The 19,445-nt window shown below is 44.7% G+C and overlaps 1 non-coding gene across 1 annotated transcript; it reads right to left on the bottom strand.

Moving 5' to 3' along the window:
* Positions 1–13,283: 13,283 nt before the first annotated feature.
* On the bottom strand, positions 13,284–13,444 carry LOC118579045. The gene has a single exon (XR_004944412.1). It is a non-coding gene; the product is annotated as a U1 spliceosomal RNA (small nuclear RNA).
* Positions 13,445–19,445: the final 6,001 nt, after the last annotated feature.

The following is a 19,445-nucleotide window of genomic DNA, read 5'->3' as shown; positions in this document are numbered from 1 at the left end:
GGCTGTAAGGACTTCGGGAGCCACCACCACCAAACACAAACTGTGCTCACGCCTTTTGTACCGTCTCAGAATTCCCAGTCTCTCTTTGGTTCTGGCTGGCAGCTGTGAGTATGGCAGCTAGGAAAGCAGGTTAAGGAAAACTGACTGGGCCAACATAATGGTGAGGGACAGAGACATGAGGTCTTCTGGTCATGCAGCTCGAATGTCTTGCCAGCTCCTTTCCTGCTGAGTCCTTCTAGCCAGCTCTGGGAGCTCTCCCCTCCAGGGACTCAGCCCAGAAATGAGAGAAACCAGGCCCTATTCTCAGCCCCAACATCTGCAGCCAGAGAGAGCAAGGTTAGATAAGGCCTCTCTCTGGAGACAGTCTGTGTCCTCTCATGGCCCTGCAATGGGGTCTGCCTCACTACTGGCATCTTGATGTGTATGTACTCAGGGTGTGTGTGTGTGGCGGGGGGGCTCTCATAGAAGGAGAAAGCAAAGCCAGGCGTCGGTCGTTGCCTTTAATCCCAGCATTTGAGAGGCAGAGCCAGGCGGATCTCTGTGAGTTTGAGGCCAGCCTGGTCTGCAGAGCAAGATCCAGGACAGGCACACACACACACACACACACACACACACACACACACACACACACCGCAAAAAAAAAAAAAAAAAAAAAAAAAAAAAAGGAGAGCAAGGAAAAGGGATGAAAATGGGTTGCTTGGCTAGGCATGGTGGTGCATACATTTAATTCTAGCACTCTGGAAGCAAAGGCAGATAGAACTCAGTGAGTTTGAAGCCAGCCTTATCTATATTGAAAGTTCCAGCCTAGCCAAAGCTGCATTGTGAGACCTTATTTTAAAAACGAAAATCTATGACCATCACAACAAAAATAATTGCTGACTTTTATATTGTTGGAATATTTTAAGGTCTATAATAGTTGGTGGTAGCAATAAAGCAGAGGCATTGTGGCTTCCAGGGCTGCGTAAGACAAGGGGTCAACTGGTGTAGCTGGTTCTAACCCAATCAGGAAGGCTATGAGGGATTCCCAAGGTTATTTCTTGCAGGATCAGTGTGGGTACGCTGTTCTTATTACTTTTCAGATAAGACACTCTTAGTCTGTTCTAATGCTGGAAAGAGGCACCATGACCAGGGCAGCTCCTATAAAAGAGAGCATTTCACTGGGGGCTGGCTTGCAGTTTCAGAGGCTTAGTCCATTATCATCACAGCAGGGAGGATGCAGTAAGCATGGTGATAGAGCAGTAGTTGAGAGCTACATCCTGATCTACAAACTGAGAGCAACACTGAGCTTGGCTTGGATTTTTGAAACCTTAGAGCCCACTTTCAGTGACACACTTCCTCCAATAAGGCTACACCTCCTAATCCTTCTAATCCTACCAAAGAATTCCACTCTCCCATGACTCAACTCAAATATATGAGCCGTGTGTGTGCGTGTGTGTGGTGTGGTGTGTGTGTGTGTGTGTGCGTGTGCGTGTGCGTGTGTGTGTGTGTGTGTGTGTGTGTTCTTATTCAAACCACCAGTCTCTGGCTCTCATAGGCTTGTAGGCATATCAAAATACAAAAATGTATTCAGTCTAACTTTTAAAAACCCCGATAGTCTTTCACAGTCTCAACACTGTTTAGGAGTTCTAAGTCTCTCCCAAGACTCTAGGCAATCTTCTAACTGTAACCCCCTATAAAACCAAAATAATAAACAGGTCACAGATTTCCAGCATACAGTGACACAGGTATGCATTACCATTCCCAAAGGGAGGAAAGGAGCATAGTGAGGAAATGCTGCGTCAATCAAAACTGAAAATCAGCAGGGCAAGCTCCAAGTTCTGCATCTCCATGTCTGATGTTGAAGTGTTCTTCAGATCTCCAACTCCTTTCTGCTTTGTGTTTGTTTGTTGGTTGTTTCTCAAGACAAGGTTTCTCTGTGTAACAGCCATGGCTGTCCTAGAACTCATTTTGTAGACCAGGCTGGCCTTGAACTCACAGAGATCTGGCATCACCATTATCTTTAGGTCTCTAACACAATCCAGCCTTCACCTTCATATCTTCATGCAATGGACCCTCTAGGCCTCCATATAGGGATACCCCTGCCACATGCCTGGCCTCAGCAGCTTTCCTTAGCCTTGGCAGGAAATTCTACAACCCCTCATATTCTGGACTCTAAAGCCAGAACTACGTGGCCAAAGCTGCCAGTTTCTGCTGCTTGATGGAGCTGGCTTGGTTCCCTCCTCAATTACATCTGCACTGGCTTTCTGTTCTTGATGGTTTTCTTCACTGTTCAAGCTTTTCTTTAGTTCCTTTTCACAAGTTAGAAGCTTAACTGCGTGGAGTCTTGCCCTGAGGTCACCACTCCCTTTGTTCCAGGTAGCATCAGGATTTTCTCTAATCTGCTTATCTCCTTAAGCAGAGGACTTAGCTCCATTATGCTTGCCTGTACTCCATTCTTCTCAAACTGTATACTTGGTATTTCTCTGTCCAGCTTGCTCCTTTTTATGATAGATTTGCATAAGAATGATTACTAATAAACTACATGACACTGTCTTGAAATCTCCTCTGCTAACACCATTTATCCAAAACACTTCAATTTAGCCTCAGGCAGATTTTTAGGGCAAGGGCAAAAAGTAGCCACATTCTTTGCCAAAATATCATAAGAATGGTCTCTAGGCCACTTACTAATATTCTTCCCCTCCAAAACCTCTTGAGCCAGGCCATAATAATCTACATTGCTCTCAGCACCACCATCTTCCATGCTCCTACTAGTATGGCCCATTAAATCCCACTTAAACTGTTCAACTACTTTCCTAAACCAATTCCCAAATTCCACATTCTGCTAACAAGCAGCATGGCCAGGCCTGTCACAACAACATCCCCACTCCTGGTACCAACTTCTGTCTTAGTTGTGTTTCATTGCTGTGAAGAGACACCATGACTAAGGCAACTCTTATAAAAGGAAGCATTTAACTGGGTGCTTGCTTACAGTTTCAGAACCTTAGTCCATTATCATGGTAGGGAGTGTGGTGGCACACATGATGCTAGAGCAGTAGCTGAGAACTACATCCTGATCCATAAGCCAGGAGTGACATTAGGCTTGGCTTGGGCTTCTGAAACTTAAATGCCCACCCTCAGTAACACACTTCCTCCAACAAAGCCTTATCTTGCAATCCTTTCAAATAGTGCCATTTCTTGGTGACTAAACATTCAAATATATGAGCCTGTTGTGGGGAGCATTCTTATTCAAACTATCACAGGTACTGAAAGGGCTAAGGGGAAGATTCAGTGTGGCACAGCATTTGCCCAGCATGTGTGAATCCCAGGGTTTGGTCTTCAATGCTGTAAAACAAAACAGAAATGTGTCCAAATAAGGCTCTGAGAAGCTAGATCATTTGTCCATCCAAGAAGATCAGCCAGTTTCTGAATGTGAGGCTTCTGAATCCATGCTCTTTTCCTTCCTTCCTTCCTTCCTTCCTTCCTTCCTTCCTTCCTTCCTTCCTTCCTTCCTTCCTTTGTAGTGTATTTTTGAGACAGGATCTTTTTGTTGTTGTTGTTTTGTTTTTTGAGACAGGGTTTCTCTGTGTAGCCCTGGCTGTCTTGGAACTCACTGTGTAGACCAGGCTGGCCTCAAACTCACAGAGATCCACCTGCCTCTGCTTCCTGAGCACTGGGATTAAAGGTATGTGCCACCTTTGAGACATGATCTAATGCAGTCCAGGCTGGTCTCAAACTCTGTACCTAGCCTAGCCTAGGAGAGTCTGTGCTGCTCTTATATGGACTCTGCTATAGCTACTCTATTGCTTCAGACTTCTGGAGAATGTAGTAAAGCCAAGAATCAGTTTAAAAATATTCAGAGGGGCCAGGGGGTGGTGGCGCACACCTTTAATCCCAGCACTCAGAAGACGGAGGCAGGTGGATTCCATGAGTTTGAGGCCAGCCTGGTCTATACAGTGAGTTCCAGGACAATCAGAAGAACACAGAGAAATGCTGTCTTGAAAAACAAAACAAAACCAAAACCAAAACCAAAACTGCAAACAAAAAATAAATTCAGTGGAGCTGGGAATTTAGCCCAGCCATGGGACAACTCCTTAGCATGTGTCAGGCCCTGTGTTCAGCCCCTAGTAGTACAGAACTTCCCAGTTAGATGACAATTCTGGGAGGAGTGGGTTTGGAATTTTGGTGGCCTTGATCTTAGAAAGATACCTTTAGGGACTAGTATTCAGGCAGGTTTCATTGAGTCCCTTAAGCTGTTGTAATCATCTTAGTTTTCCAGAATCTGAGAGGGTTCTTGAGATGTTGGACTTTCTGCCTTAAAAGCAGGGTGGTTCTGGGCCAACCAGGACAACTTGGTCACCTCTCTGTAAAGGAAAGACTTGAGCTCTGCAGCTCAGATAAGCTTTGCGGCCCCTCAAGCTCAGGGACTGGGAAGGTGATATGTTGATTACAGGATGCTAGGTAAAACATCAACCACTTGGGGACAGCTCTTTATAGACACTTGGAGGGCCAGGCTATAAGCAACTGCACAAGGCAATCAATGAAGGACGCTGGTCCCCAGAGCTTGGTGAAAACAAGGTGCCTTTTAGTGTGGCTGACTTTAATGAAACCAGAAAGGCTGATGGGAGTTACCAATGGGGACTGCCCCAGGAGGTCAGAATGAACCTGGAGGCACTGAAGGAAGTCCAGAAGCAAGGCCTCTCTCTGCAGGAAGGAGTAGGGTCTAGCCAGTTTCTCCCCTGGTGTCTGAAGCTTTATTCCTGCCAGAAATGGCTCCTACCTTCTCCCCTGAGGGACCCATATTGGTGTGTGCTCTTAAGCCTGATCCTTTTCTCCTCAGAATTTGTTCCCATTTGTGAGACTCTATCGTCTAACATAACCTTTATGTTTGAAGATTTGAAACTCACTGGTACAGTACCTGGAAGATTTTAATAGGAGGAAATGGTATATAATGTGAGTACAGTGGTGATAGGAATCAAATCCAGGGTCTTGCCCACAATAGGCAAGCGCTCTATCTTTGAGCTCTACACCTATCCAGGAGTTTGGGTTCTAAAGCACAAAATTTGTGAACAGAGAGGTTGCTAGGCCTCAAAAAGGAATAAGGGAGAGGGCGAGCAGGCCTCAGGAATATAGGCAAGGTCCTCTCTCCCTTCCCGTGCCACTTCACTCTGGGGTCTGTTTCTCTCAGCTTTCTTTGCCTCTCTGCACACTGGCAGAAGGGCAATGCCTAGGACCTAAATGCCATCCACACCACAGACTCACTGGCTATCCATTTGAATTTCAAATACTCAGTTTTGACTACCTAGCTTGGGTCAGATACTCACCTCTAGTATAATCAGCTCTAGTTGGTTGGTAGTTGAGGGGAGGGGAGAGGAGAGAGAGAGGGAGGGAGAGAGAGACAGAGAGACAGAGAGACAGAGAGAGACAGAGACAGAGACAGAGAAACTGCCAAGGCCCCTTCTTGAAAAAGAGCACATTTTAAAAGAAAACAGGCACACTGAGTGGCTGGACATGTTCACTCTGTCACATTTCCTAGAACAGACACAGAAATGTGCCTTCACTTCTCAGAATTTCTCCATTTTCTCTTGGGTGTCTGTGGCTGAACCCAGCAGGGCCCCATACGTGGCTAAGGAAGTATCCCGCTGCTCTGCGGCAGTGCCAGATTCTTCCCAGAAATCACAAGATTTCCTCGTGTCTCCTTTAGTGCTTGGTTTAGCGTTAGCCTCCTTTTGGAATATTTTATAAGTGAGTTTAGATAGTTGCTATAAGCTCTTCAGCAAGCCAGTTCTTAAGCCCTGTGGCTCGTTAGTACTATAGCACCCTGTTATTTTCTTCTCTGTTTTATGGTTTAGGGAGAGGTAACTTTGTCATCCATAGACATGCAGCATTAGTATCACCTAAGAATTGTTAGAAGTGCAGAATTCCAGCCTTAATCCCAGCACTTGGGAGGCTAAGGCAGGGGGATTTCAAGTTTGAGGTTAGCCTGGGCTATCCTGTAAGTTCCAGCGTAGGCTGGGGTATTCAATGAGATCCTGTCTCAATAAAGCAAATGAACAAGGCTGGAGAGATGGCTTAGCAGTTAAGTGCACTTGTGGGCTGGGCGGTGGTGGCGCATGCATTTAATCCCAGTACTCAGGAGGCAGAGGCAGGCGGATCTCTGTGAGTTCGATGCCAGTCTGGTCTCCAAAGCAAGTTCCAGGAAAGGCACAAAACTACACAGAGAAAACCCTGTTTTTTTTTGGTTGTTGTTGTTTTTTGTTTTTCCTTTTCTTCTCAAGACAGGGTTTCTCTGTGTAACTGCCTTGGCTGTTCTAGAGCTCACTCTGTAGACCAGGCCGGCCTGGAACTCACAGAGATCAGCCTGCCTCTGCCTCCTGAGTGCTGGAATTAAAGGTGTGCGCAGCCACGTCCAGCTGCACTTGTGGTTCTTGCAAAGGACTCGGATTCGGTTCCCAGCATCCACATAATGGCTCACAACTACACATAGCTCCAGTCTCAGGGGAGCCAGTGCCCTCCCCTGACCTCCCTGGGCACCAGGAATGCATGTGATTCACATACATACATGCAGAGAAAACATTCACTCACATATAATAAAATAAATAAATCTAAAATAATTTAAAGCAAATAAAAACAAAGCAAAACAAGCAAATGAACAAAAGCCGCTGAAGAATTCCTCCCTGACCTGGTGAAGCTCCACCTACATTAAAACAAAAAAGTTATATTTTTTACTTATTTGTGAATATGTGGAAGTCAGAGAAGGTTCCCTCCTCCCACTGTGCGGAAGCCTGAAGACTGAATGCCAATTGTCAGGTGTTAGGTTTTAAAGGAGGTGACAGAAGCTTGGGGGTGGCTGTTCTCTCTACTTGGTATGCTTTTCAAGTTTCCCACAACAAATGTGAAAAGAAAAGAACAATGGCTGGGGCTGGAGAGATGGCTCAGAGGTTAAGAGCACTGACTGCTCTTCCAAAGGTCCAGAGTTCAATTCTCAGCAACCACCTGGTGGCTCATAACCATCTGCAATGGGATCTGAAGCTCTCTCTGGCATGCATGCAGACAGAGCACTCATACCTAAAAAAAAATACACAAATGAAAAGAACAATGGCTAAAGACACTGGAAGGGCTCAGTCTTCTAGCTGCTCAAAATAAATTTGTTTCATAGCCAAATGAAGTAATCCAAGGCATGAAGCCTACTGGCAATGAATTGCTCAGACCTCAGTGGGAGGATTTGGGAGGTGAGTATAGCTCAGGGAAGTCTGGAGCACTGGTCACCACGAATGCTCTTCTAATTCCACCAAAGGACAGATAGCAGTTTATTGCTATTAGCTCAGATCTACTTAAAGAAAAGGAGGAGGCAGAGCTTATAACAGTGGATCTCAAGCAGTCAGACTCGGCTTAGCAGGGCATGCTCCCCTTAACGTCCTTGTCGGCTTCATGCCTGTTGGTTCCTTTTACACAGGGGCTGTAGTTGGTTAAATAGTGAATTTCCAAATTTTACCTCATTCAAAACTTCAGAATTGCATTTGTGTGGAAACACAGTCTTTGCAAATGCATTTGTTAAGTGAAGATGATGTCATAGTGGAGTTGGCCTCAAATACATTGTGGTATCCTAGAGAAAAAGGTGAGGCTGGATGTGTTAGGAACATCGTTAACCCCAGAACTCAAGAGACTGAGACAGGGAGATTTGGGCTGACAGACAGCTGGGCTACATAGCAAAACCCTGTCTAAAAAGGCAAGAACTCAAGCAAGAGTAGGAAATGAAAAATAAAGGGGACAGAGAAAGAAGCCGGGGCGCATTAGCAGAGGAGAACTGTTCATGATTCAAAGTGATGTGGTAGGGTGGCCACGTTCACAAGGATGGGATAGTGATGATTTATAATCCTCACAGTCAACTTGGTTGGATTTAAAATGCGCATGGAGACTCCAAGACGGGTGTGCCTATGAGGGTGTTTCCAGAAAGGTTTGACCATGGAGGGAAGTGGGAAGGCTCATCAGAATATGGGCAGCAGTCCTCAGATTGAATAAAAAGGAGAAGCTGAAGACCACCGTTGTTCTCGCTGCTTCCTGCCTCTAGGAGCACATGACCAGTCTCGTGACCTGCCACGCCTTCCCCGCCATGATGGACTGTAAGCTCACACTGAGAGCCAAAAGCGGGTTTTGTCGTGTCTGTTTATCACACGGGTCTGTTCATCACACCGGTGAGAAAAGTAACGAACTCAAGAACCATAAACAGGAAGAGGTCTACCTGAAGACAGCAGGAGAGACAGAACAAAGCTACAAATCACAGGATTCCTGACAGCCACTAGATGCCAGAAGATGCATGGCATGATTGTTCTGTTTTAATTATTATTATTTTAGATGCATTTGCCTGTATGGATGTTTTGCCTGCATGTAAATATGTATACCATGTGCATGCCTGGTTACCCAGGAGCTCAGAAGAGAGCACTGGATCCTCTGGAGTTATGGATGGTTGTGAGGCAGCATGTGGGTGCTAGGAACCCAGCCCCAGGTTCCTCTGAAAGAGCAGCAGACACTTAATGTCTGGGTCACTTCTCCAGCCCCAAGGATTCTTTAGCATGTTTAAGAGGACCATGGCCCTGTTGCCACCTTGATTTCAGACTTGACCTGCAGAACTGGGGGAGAATTATTTCTGGGTTTTGCTTTGAAAAAAAGGTTTTACTGTGTAACCCTGGCTGGCCTGGAACTTGCTTTGTAAACCAGGTTGGTCTTGAAGTCACAGAGCTCCACCTGTTTCTGCCTCCTGAGTGCTGGGACTAAAGGCGTGTACCACTTTTGTTTTTTGATTTTTGCTCTTTGGGGGGCCCACGACCCAGCTCCCTAATAAATCGTACACAGAGGCTTATTCTTACTTATGAATGCCGGGCCTTAGCTTGGCTTAGTTTCTAGCCAGCTTTCCTTATCTTAGATTATCCTGTCTACCTCTTGCCTCTGGGCTTTCCCCATTCTCTTACTTCTGTAAATCTTCCTCTTCCTCAGTGGCTTGCTGGTTGTGTAGCTGGGTGGCTGACCCCGGGAGTCCCCCTCCTTCTCTCTCCTCCCAGATTTCTCTCTCTATACATCCTCTCTGCCAGTCATCCCCTTCTGTCCTTTCTCCTGCCTTGCTATCGATCAGTTCTTTATTAGACCATCAGGTGTTTTAGACAGGCACAGTAACACAACTTCACGGAGTTAAACAAATGCAACATAAGCAAAAGTAACACACCTTAAAATAATATTCTCCAACATACCACCACTGAATTTCTGTTGTTTTAAACCATCAAGTCTGTAGCAACTTGTCCAGGGATCCTAGAAAGATAATGTAATACTTACTGCAGAGTGGCAGAGGAAAAGAAACGCCTTTTCTCGACTCTAGCAGCAGAAATTGTGAGGCAAGAGTGGGCATTGCTTGTCAATCATCCTTGGACCAGGTGTTGTTCCCTGAATTAGTCACCATTGTCTGAGAGGTTATGTGCTCTATCTAATGTAAGTTGCCTGATCCATTCAGAAACCTATGCTCAACCGTTTCTAACCATGTAGAGAAAGAAAGAGGGGTCTCTCTTTAAAAAATAGCATTTTTAAATGTATATGGGTGTTTCGCCTGCATACATGTCTGTGCCTGTGCCTGTAGAGACCAGAAGAGCATGGTGGATCTCTTGGAGCTGGATACTTGTAAGCCACCATGTGGGTGCTGGAACTAGAAACTAGGTTCTCTGGAAGAGAAGACAATGCTCTTAGCTGTTGAGCCATCTCTCCAGTCCTGAAAAGGTGGAAGGTGTCTCTTATTAGAAGAAATAATGAATAGAAGTCAGACAAAACCAATATCTGTCTATTCCAGGAAATTTATTAGTCAACTTGGGGTTACTATAACAAATGCCAAAGTTAATCAACTTGCAAATAGGAAACTTCATTTTGGCTTAAAATTTTGGAGAGTTCAGCCTATGATTTTGTTTGTTGAGATAGGGTCTCATGTAGCCTAGGCTGGCCTTAGATTTACTTTGTAGGTGAGGATAATACTAAACTCCTGATCCTCCACCAGCAGAAATTACAGATGTGAACCTTCATACCCAGCTCTCAGTCCATAACTGACGGAACCTGTTCCTTTGGGTCTGTGGCAAGATCACAGAAGTCCATGGTGGAACAAAACCACAGACCTCATCACCAGGAGTGAACAGAGAATGATGAAGAGACCAGGGTCCCATAAATCTTCAAGGGCCACCTTCAATTACCTGGAGACTTCTGAGTAGGCCCCACCTTCTAAAGCTCCTACCAACCTCCCAGTAGCCCCTGGCTGAGGGCTGAGATGTTTTCACACATGGACCTTTTGGAGATAGTCTCGATCCACACTATAGTAGGGAGAAAAAAAAAGATTCTGCAAACTATACTCTTGTATGAAAGTAGATTTTGAAAGCTATAAAGGAAGTGGCTTATTCTGAGAATAAGCCAGGGCAAACACAATCCCATTTCCTATTTGACAAACCTGAGCTGATAGACTACAAGAGCTATGTGTTCATCTGTTTGCAAACAGAGTCTTTGGCAGGGCTCTTAGTCTGTGGCATGATATTCTCATAGGTAAAATACAAGAATTGGACAATGCTATAATTAAGAGGGAAATCGGGCATGGTAGTGAATGCCTGCAATCCCAGAACTTGGGAGGTAAAGGTGAAGATCAGGAGTTCAAAGTCAGCCTTGGTTACATAGCTTGGGGGGGCTACATGAGACCCTATCTCAAAAAAAAAAAAAAAACCCAACTGAGATGTGGCTCAAAAGATTGCTCAGGCTGGCTGTAGTGGTGTACGCCTTTAAACCCAGCACTCGGGAGGCAGAGGCAGGTGGATCTCTGAATTGGAGGCCAAACATCTTGGTCTACATAGTGAATTCCAGGACAGCCAGGGCTACACTATGTGTATGTACGCCTGCGCATGTGTGCGTGCGTGCGTGCGTGCGTGCGTGCGTGCTTGTGTGTGTGTGTGTGTGTGTGTGTGTGTGTGTGTGTGTGTGTGTATAAGCTCACCAGTTAGCCATACTATCCGGCCAGGAAACCCCCAGAACCCACCTGTCTCCATCTTATCAGTGATGGGTTATAGGTATGCCGTCACAAGTGGCTTCTGTGTCAGTGCCGGGCACCTGAACTTACATCCTCGTGCTGGCACAGCAAGCATCTTACTCAAGGAGCCATCTCCCCAGGCTCCTACCACCATTCTGTGGAGAAGCTCAAACAGTTTCTGTGGGAGACCCATAGGTAGGGTGGAGGTGGGGGGAAGGCAGCGAAAGACACCAGGCTAATAGCTCCAGTTGAGCTAGCAGCTGCCAACCAGCACTACTTTGCAGCCACGTGAATGAGGCAATTTGTACCTTCTATACACTCCATAATTCCAGAAAACACTATATGAAACAGAAAAACACCTGGTTAATGAACAGACTTCATTAAATATATATATATATATATATATATATATATATATAAAACTGTTTTTAGGAAACTCACTTTTGGAGGTATGGTATGGTAGCACATACCTTTAATCTCAGCACTCATGAAGCAGAGACAGGAGGATCTCTGTGATTATGAGGCCAGCCTAGTGTCTATAAATGGAGTTCCAGGACAGCCAGGGCCACACAGAGAGACTCTGTCTTGAAAAACCAAAAGGAAAGAAAGAGAGAGAGGAGAGAGAGAGACAGAGAGACAGAGACAGAGAGAGACAGAGACTCACTTTTGAGCCATGTATGGTGACAGCACTTGTGGTGTTGAGTCGAGGCAGGAAGATCAAGCACACTGGGGGTGGGAATCATTTCGGGTCAGAATTTTGTTTTGCATGGCGGTTAATCAAAGGTTGGCAAACTGTTTTTCTGAGAAAGATGAGGTAATGCAGTAAGTATTTTGGCTTCGCAGGCACATGGCCTTCTGTCACAGCTCCCTCATTCTTCAATTGTAGCTTGAAAGTCACTGTAGACCAGATGCAAACCAAAGTAGGCTGCTGAGTTCTAGTGCACTGTCCATTTCCAAACTGGGGCATGGGAGAGGTTCAATGCATGGGACCTCAGCTCCCCAGACTCACTGGTCGACAACACACACAGAAATTGCAGCTTCCATAATCAAAACCTAAATTGTGACATTTGACTTTGGTTCCAGGAAGTCCGAGGAGTTCTGAAGTGTAATAAGGATGATCAAAGTCCAGTGATCAAATTATTACTCATGATTATACACCCAAATTACACACTGATAAAATGCCTTAACCAGAGAGTATGTGAACGCGGCCTTGACATGAGAGTATGTGAACGCGGCCTTGACATGGGGATTTCTACGTACAATATTCCAAGTTCCAACTGACTCCTTTTTAGCAGCCCACAGAATAGTCCAGCATTGAGATGAGGCTGTACCCTACCCTAGGTTACTATACACCACTGTGGTTTTTCTGATTCTGTTTGTTTGTTTTGCTTCGTTTGGGGCTGTGTGTTGCTCTAGGAAACTCCATTTTACAAGCTGCTTTCTTCTCATTTTGAGGGGGGAGGTTGGCTATAACCACTCGAGTGGGCCTAGAAACCGCACCATCTGCCAGGGAAAAGGGATGGACACCCAGCCCCACAATGGCATGGCCATGCAACAGCCTAACACCTGACTGACTAACATCTGGTGTGTTAGTCAAGGCCTGAGGACTCGCTGACTCAGCTCAGTCCCCCACTGTTAGACAGTCTACTGCCCTGTCCGCTGGACCACCTGTTCGTCTGTCTGGATCTGGATCTGGATCTGACCTGCCATTTCCTGCTCTGGACTCAGTTCTTTTAGCCTTTCACCTCAAACCTGAACTCTGCAGCTTCGCTCTCAAAGTGGATTCTAGCAGATTCGGTAGCAGTTTCTCTGAGCACTGGCCTGATTATTCTTCTTCTTCTTCTTCTTCTTCTTCTTCTTCTTCTTCTTCTTCTTCTTCTTCTTCTTCTTTTTTGGTTTTTTGAGACAGGGTTTCTTTGTAGCTTTGGAGCCTGTCCTGGATCTCACTCTGTAGACCAGGCTGGCCTCGAACTCACAGAGATCCACCTGCCTCTGCCTCCCGAGTGCTGGGATTACAGGCGTGTACCACCACCGCTCGGCCTCATTATCTTATCAGTACCAACTCCTTTTTAACCTACTTCTGAAACCTCTTGTCCTCAGCAGCAGCCTCTTTTTACATGTATGTATAGAGCTGTGTAAGTATATTTGCCGTAAAATAAGAGAGCTGATATTAGTGACTATGATGAAAGACCTTCCATTTGCCTTGGCCAGGCTACTAAGGTAGGTGGCTTTTTTTTTTTTTTTTTTTTAATTTTCTAATTCCTTACAGGGGAGAGCGTGAACGCAGTCCCCCACTACCACAAATTATGCAGAGTTTCCTGAATTTGGGGAAACTGCAGGGGTCAGCACATCCGGAGTGCAATGGATAAGCCTTGCCCTGGGAAAACTACCTTCATGATCATGGTATCTCCCCTGCCAGGTAAGTATGGTAGGTGGCTTTTATGACAAATTATTGCCATTAAAACTTCTAAACCTTGTAAATTTACTGTTACTCAGTAAACTCTGACATTGTGTGCAAAGACACAAAATGTGTTGATCACCTATGTTTTTGGCTTATTGCATTTGTGACAACAGGAAGAAAAATACTATTGGCTTGGCAAGACTTAGAGGAGCTCAAGAGGGCCCAGCCAGGACAGTCTCTAGAGGCAGGAAAAAAGTAAGCTAAAACTTAGGACCAAGTAGGGTGTGGCAGCAATCTCTAGGGAGGCTGAGGCAGGAGGATCGAGAACTTACATACACAATTAATACAAAAAGAGGCCATGGATTTGAAAGAGAGTAGGGCGGGGTATATGGGAGGGCTTAGAGGGAGGAAATGGAAGGGAGGAATGCTGTAATAAAATTATAATTTCAAAAACTAAAAAAATCTATTTTGCATACATTAAATTATATTTTTATGTTGTGCATGCATTATTATAAATATATACTAAGATTTTTCTCTCATTGTTTGCTAAAAGGAGAGGCTGATATAATTGATTTTCAGATATTGAATATACCTTATATGCCTGTAATAAATCTCACTGGACATGGTGTATTTAAAAAAGAAAAAAAAAAGAATTCATAGACAGTCCATGCTAATAACAACAAAACTGTCTCAAAAAGCCAAAAATGAACTTTGTAAAAATAATAAAAAATTAAGGGTTCATTTATAGATTTTTATGAGTATGGATGTTTTACCTGCATGTATACATGTGCACCATGTGTATGTCTGGTACCTTTGGAGATCAGAAGAGGGTATCAGATGCCCTGGAACTAGAGTTATGGATGGTTGTGAACCACCATGTTGATGCTAGGAATTGAATGTGGGTCCACTGCAAGAACAATAAGCTCTTTAAAATCCAAATCCATCTCTCCAGTACCTGGCCCCAAATAAAGAATCATGCTGGGTGGTGGTGCTGCATGCCTTTAATCCCAGCACTCAGGAGGCAGACGCAGGCAGATCTCTGGAGTTCAAGGCCAACCTGGTCTACAGAGTGAGTTCCAGGACAGCCAGGGCTACATGGAGAAACTCTATTTCAAAGGGGAGGGAAAAAAAGAGGGGCTGGAGAGATGGCTCAGAGGTTAAGAGCACTGACTGCTCTTCCAGAGGTCCTGAGTTCAATTCTCAGCAACCACATGGTGGTTCATAACCATCTGTAATGAGATCTGGCACCCTCTCCTGTACATAATAAATAAAGAAATCTTAAAAAAAAAAAAAAAAGAATCTTAAGGGAGGCTTGAGTTGTAGCTCAGTTGGTACAGTGCTTGCCTTACATGCACAATGCCCTGGTTCAATCCCCAGCATTGCATAAAACCTCATATGGTGGGTGTTGTGGAATATTAACTTTGTAAAGGTGTGTTACATTTGTTGATGCTACATTTGTTTAATGATATAAAGATGTGTTACATTTACTTATGCTACAGTTGTTTAACCATGTAAAGATGTGCTTTGCCTGCCTAAGGTACCTGATTGGTCTAATGAAAAGCTGAATGGCCAATAGCTAGGCAGTAGAGGGACAGGCAGGGCTGGCAGGCAGAGAGAATGCACAGGAGGAGGAATCTAGGTTCCAAAGGAGAGGAGAAAGAAGGACAGAATGAGAGAGAAAGAGAGGGAGACTTCCAGGGCTGGCCAGCCAGACACGGAGTAGGGCATACGGAATGAAAGACAGGTAAAAAGCCCTGAGGCTAAATGTAGATGAAGAGAAACAGGTTAAGTTATAAGAGCTAGTAGGACAAGCCTAAGATAAGGCTGAGCATTCATAACTAATAATAAGTCTTCGTGTCATGATTTGGGAGCTGGTTGGTGGTCCACAGAAAGCCTGCTACAGTTGAGGGCTGGACAAACGGCCAGTGGTTAAGAGCGCTTGTTATTCTTCCAGAGGACTCAAGTTCAGCTCCCAGCACCTATGTCAGAAGGCTCACAACCAGGGGATACAGCACCATTTTCTGACTTCCTTAGGTATGTGCACACATGTAGTGTACATACAGAGCCATTGACAAATTCACAGAAATAAAGCTAAAAATAAATCTGAAGCACACAAGCCATCTGAGAGTATAGGTGTGCATTACCAGTATTCAACTTCATGCCTAAATTGTTCTGTACTTGGCTAACTGGAACCCTTTGAACTAACTTCTGAATCCATTTACATATCTTCATTTTGATTTGATATGATTCATCTTATTTTCTGGCCTATCAAGGAGTAGGCTTTTTCCCTATAACACTTAGGTTTTTGTTTTGTTTTTTGTTTTTTGTTTTTATTGTAGTGTGGGGTTTAGGGAACTAAGATTTGGTGCCTAGCTGTGCTCACCAACTTGGTAAATTTCTGCTTCTAGACAGTCATACTCATTTTCTTTTTCTTTCTGTTTTTGGTTTTTTGAGGAAAGGTTTCTCTGTGTAGGCTTGGCTGTCCTAGAACTCCCTCTATAGACCAGGCTGGCCTCAAACTCTGAGATCTGCGTGCTTCTGCCTTCCAAGTGCTGGGATTAAAGGCATACATCACCACTCCCTGGCTATTATAAATTGGGACCCATGCCTGGGTTTTTTGGTACTGAGAATGGAACCCAGAGTTTCAAGCATACTAGGTAAGCACTCTATCTATTGAGCTATACTCCAGCCCCATATTCATTTTCTTTCATTTTTTTTTTCCAGATAGGACCTCACTTGGCCCAGGCTAGTCAGAAATTCACTAGACAAGGATGACCTCTGGATCCCCTTGCCTCCACTTTCTGAGCACTATGATTATATTTAAATACTACCACACATAATTCATAGCATAAATTTGCTGATGTCTTTATCAGTTCCATTCTCTGTCTTTGACTTGAGTGGATGGCACGTGCAGCTCAGTGGTAGAGCCTTTGTATGGCATGTGTGAAGTTCTGGGTTCAAACCCCAGCAATGCAAAAGTAGTGCCTCTAAGTGGACAGTCATGAGTTCATATCAACTTCTCTCATTCAAATAAAGTATCAAAAGGTTCATTTTTTGTTCTCTGTATTTACCTCCCTTTGGTATACAGTTGGAGACTTCAGTAACTCTCCTTATCCACATACTGAGTTTCTTTTTAAAACCATATGCCGGTATTTAACAATGTCCTTTCCCTACTTGGGCTACACACCCTGATTCGGATTGCTCTAGCTTTCCTTCCAACGCTAGTCCCAAGACCCTATAGATGCCCCTTTCTCTGCTTGAGTGTGTGTACTCAGTCAGGATGCTGCTGTCCTTACCCAGCCCCGTCCTCCTGCTCCTGCTCCTGCTGGTGGAGTCCACCCTCATGTGTGTCATCTGGACTACTTGCCCTGTTGAACTCTAGTAGCTTCTCGACTGAAGTTCTCAGGAAGGGTGGATGAGGAAGAGGAAAACGGTGATTATAACTGACAGGTTCCTGAACTCAGGGACTATACCTGGAACTAGTTTAGATGATGAAACTTTGCACTTGAATGAGCTTTTGGGGAGGACAGGACTTAGAACTACAGATATAAAATATTATATATTTTACATGTGAGAAGAATCTAAATCATTTGTAGCTACTGGAAAAACTTAGAGATGCTTGCAAACCTCTGGCTCCTTCTACATCCACCAAGAAGTCTTTATTTATTTATTTTTTTTAACTCTCTTGGAACCTAGACTGCCCTGTTACTTTTATATATATAATTTATTTGTTATGTACACAGAGGATGGTGCCAGATCTCATTACAGATGGTTGTGAGCCACCATGTGTGTGCTGGGAATTGAACTCAGGACCTCTGGAAGAATAGTCAGTGCTCTTAACTTCTGAGCCATTGCTCCAGCCCATGTCGTTACTTTTTGTTGTTCATTTTTAGACAGGGTCTTCTGTTGCCCAGTCTAGATTAGAACTTGTTACTTATCTAAGGATGGTCCTGCCTCCACCTCCAAAGCTATGAGATTACAGGTATATGCCACCATATCTGACTTTAAATTATTTAAAAATTTTTATTTTGAGACAGAGTTTCACTCTGTAGCCCTGACTGTCCTCAAGCCCAATATTATTCTGTCTTCACCTTTAAGTGCTGCTAGGATTACAGACATGTGTAACCAGGCATAGCTCTGAAATTAATTAATTAATTAATTAATTAATACAGATTTATTTATTGTGTATATAATGTTCTGTCTGCAGACCAGAAGAGGGCACCAGATCTCATTACAGATGGTGGTTGCTGGGAATTGAACTCAGGACCTCTGGAAGAGCAGTCAGTGCTCTTAACCTCTGAGCCATCTCTCCAGCCCCTGAAATTTATTTTAGCCAAAAGAATTCTCTCAGAAGTGATGCTTTGGAGCCAACAAGGTAGCTGGGCACGTAAAAATGCTTTCCATCTGAACACCATGACCTAAGTTCAACCCTCAGGTCCACGGTGAAAGAAACAATGTCTGAAAGCTGTACTATGAACTTCACACGCTTCTCACATGTGTGAACACACATGCCCGTGAACAGAAGTGATGTTTTAAGGCTGAGCTTAGGAAATGCTCTTGTGTTTATCTTCAGCTGCTTTTGGAATGTGTCCCCCCAGTTGTTGAGGACAACCAAGCAGGTATCAGCCCAAGTCATTGCATGGAAAGGCCTTTGGGGAGGGGGTCAACTTGGGGAATGAAGGTCCCATAACTCAGCTGAGCTAGGCCTTATGAGCGCCCAGCCTCCATTAGCACCAATCACCAGGGCACACACAGGAGCTTGGAGAAGCACTGTGTGAAGCTATTTTTGAAATTTCCAATGGCACTCCTGCCTTGGTTATTACCACAGGAATCAGAACTGCCAGCCAGCAACCCAAAGTGAAAAGCTGCTGTCACACTGTCTGGGAGTTGTGTTATAGACCTGCGAAACAATTGCCCGTTATGTGCTGGGTACTACTTCTGATCTACTGGGGCGAAACAGACATGTAAACTGCCAGGTGTGGAAAAGGTTCTTCGTCTTCCTAGACAATCACCAGGTGGTGTTGTTTTTTCCCTGGCTTTCTGGCCCAGAGGGTCCTGGGATAGATCTGTGGCCCTAACACTCTTTTAACCCCATTCCCTGGCCATCGTCTGTACCCAGAAAGACTCTCCATTTTCCTCTGCTCACTTTTTCAGACAGCGAACTAATATGCCTCAGCCTAGCTCATGCCCAACCAGAATTTCCCCACTAGCATCGGATGGTGGAGTTAGCTTCACCCTGACCAGCTCTCAGAAGAGAACTTGTGACTTTGTGGTTTAAACTAACTTAGCAACAAAGGCTCCTCTTTCCTTTTTTCCATACCAAGACAACCATTTCTAGAAGCGAGGTAGGTGGCTCACACCTACAATCCCACACTTGGGAGGTTGAGGCAGAAGGATTGTTATGAGAATTCAAGGCCAGCCTGGGTGTCACAGAGTTCTAGGCTAGCCTAGGCTATAGTGTGTGGGCTCCTGTCTTGAAAAAGAAAGAAAAGAAAAGGAAGGAAGGGAGGGAGAGAGAGAGGGAAGAAGAAAGGAAGGAGGGAAAGAAGGAAGGAAGGGAGGAAGGAAGGGAGATGCTCACAGGTATCCCTGGTCATGATAATGCAGGCCTACTTAAAAAGTCAGACTTGTGAGGCTGAGGGAGGAGGATGCCAAGTTTGAGATCACCCTGGGCTATGCAGTGAGACACTAATCTCAGAACAAAACATAAGCAGGTTGAGCAGATTTTGCAATGAGTAATAGAGTAGTCCAAGAAGGTCTTCTCCATAAGGTAGCATTTGAAGAATCTGAATGAAATTTGAGGGATCCAGAGGTCCTGACCTAGGAAGAAAGGAAGACTAGGGAGGGGCAGAAACAGGTAACTACTTAGAAGGCAATCTTATAACCCAGGCCAAGATGACAGTTGCTTGGCTTGGGATGATTGCAGCAGAGTTGTAGGTGGTACACTCTGGCATTTGAAGACGGCAGTGGCAAATGTGCTGAGGGCCTGGGGACATTTGGGAGCAAGGATAGCTTTCAGGTTTTGGT

The sequence above is a fragment of the Onychomys torridus genome, chromosome 2 (assembly GCF_903995425.1).
Source record: "Onychomys torridus chromosome 2, mOncTor1.1, whole genome shotgun sequence".
Taxonomy (NCBI): domain Eukaryota; kingdom Metazoa; phylum Chordata; class Mammalia; order Rodentia; family Cricetidae; genus Onychomys; species Onychomys torridus.
This window is presented reverse-complemented; position numbering and strand designations above follow the sequence as displayed.